The 1,846-nt window shown below is 47.8% G+C and overlaps 1 non-coding gene across 1 annotated transcript; it reads left to right on the top strand.

The window, feature by feature from the left end:
• The first annotated feature begins 861 nt into the window (after positions 1 to 861).
• LOC116559094 lies at positions 862 to 965 on the top strand. The gene has a single exon (XR_004272295.1). It is a non-coding gene; the product is annotated as a small nucleolar RNA U13 (small nucleolar RNA).
• Positions 966 to 1,846: the final 881 nt, after the last annotated feature.

The raw sequence follows: 1,846 nt of genomic DNA, 5'->3' as shown, positions 1-1,846 counted from the left end.
CAGGCGTGAGCCACCACACGCAGCTGAGAGTCAATATTCTGAAGGGATAGTTTCCATCTCATCAAATACAGTACTTTTTTTGTTTTGTTTTTTGTTTTTTGAGATGGAGTGTCACCCTGGAGTGCAGTGGCACAATTTGGACTCACTGCAACCTCCACCTCCTGGGTTCAAGCAATTCTCCTACTTCAGCCTCCCGAGTAGCTGGGATTACATGTGAATGTCACCACACTCGGCTAATTTTTGTTTTTGTTTTTTGTTTGTTTGAGACGGTGTTTCACTCTTCTTGCCCAGGCTGGAGTGCAATGGCACAGTCTCAACTCACTGCAACCTCCGCCTCCCAGGTTCAAGTGATTTTCCTGCTTCAGCCTCCCTAGTAGCTGGGATTACAGGCATTCGCCACCACACCTGGCTAATTTCGTATTTTTAGTAAAGACAGGGTTTCTCCACGTCAGTCAGGCTGGTCTTGAACTCTCGACCTCTGACGATTCGCCCTCCTTGGCCTCCCAAAGTACTGGGATTACAGGTGTGAGCTACCATGCCTGGCCAATTTTTGTATTTTTAGTAGAGAGAGGGTTTTGTTGGGCAGGTTGGTCTTGAACTCCTGACCTCAGGTGATCTGCCCATCTCAGCCTCCCAAAGTGCTGGGCTTACAGGCATGAGCCACTGCACCTGGCCAATACAGTACATATTTTTACTCAGAGACCGTTACATGGTGCCATCTCCCTCTTAGCCACAACACATGGGCCTGGGAATTGAGGGGTAGAAGTCACTTCTCTCACAACTGTCACACCTAACTCCTCCTTTCATAGTCCCAGTTTTTGTATCAGTCAAGGTCCAGCCAGGAGACAGAAACCACACCAGATCCTTTTATAGTTAATAAGTGTGATGACTGGGTGTTCACGTGCATATGTGAGATGTACCATCTTCAAACCTTGTTCCGACATTGGTACGTTACCCATCTGACATGAAAAAAGAAACCACACCAGTTGTTTTATTACTATTATTATTTATTAATTTATTTTATTTTATTTTTTCTGAGATGGAGTCTTGCTTTTTCACCAGGCTGGAGTGCAGTGGTGAGATCTCTTGGCTTGCTGCAACCTCCGCCTCCCAGGTTCAAGAGATTCCCCTGCCTCAGCCCCCTGAGTAGCTGGGACTACAGGCACCTGCCACCATGCCCAGCTAATTTTTTGTAATTTTAATAAAGACAGGGTTTCACTATGTTGGCCAGGATGGTTTTGATCTCCTGACCTCATGATCTGCCTGCCTCGCCCTCTCAAAGTGCTGAGATTACAGGCGTGAGCCATTGTGCCTGGTCATTATTATTTATTTTTTAGACACCACGGCCTCCCAAAGTGCTAGGATTACAGGCATGAGCCACCACACCTGGCCAGAAACAAATTTAATATAAAGAATTATTGCTGTGGCTGACACCTGTAGTCCCAGCTACTCAGGAGGCTGACACAGGAGGATGCCTTGAGCCCAGGAGTTTGATGTTACCTCGAACTATGATCACACCACTGTACTCTAGCCTGGGCAACAGAGCCAGACCATGGCTCTACATTTTTTTTTTTTTTTTTAAGAATTGTTCAAGGCCGGGTGTGGTGGCTCAAGCCTATAATCCCAGCACTGTGGGAGGCCGAGGCGGGTGGATCACGAGGTCAAAAGATCGAGACCATCCTGGTCAACATGGTGAAACCCCGTTTCTACTAAAACTACAAAAAATTAGCTGGGCATGGTGGCGTGTGCCTGTAATCCCAGCGACTCAGGAGGCTGGGGCAGGAGAATTGCCTGAACCTGGGAGGCGGAGGTTGCGGTGAGCCGAGATCGCGCCATTGCACTCCAG

This window comes from Sapajus apella, unplaced genomic scaffold (genome assembly GCF_009761245.1).
Source record: "Sapajus apella isolate SASKATOON/1434 unplaced genomic scaffold, GSC_monkey_1.0 scaffold22, whole genome shotgun sequence".
Taxonomy (NCBI): Eukaryota; Metazoa; Chordata; class Mammalia; order Primates; family Cebidae; genus Sapajus; species Sapajus apella.
This window is presented reverse-complemented; position numbering and strand designations above follow the sequence as displayed.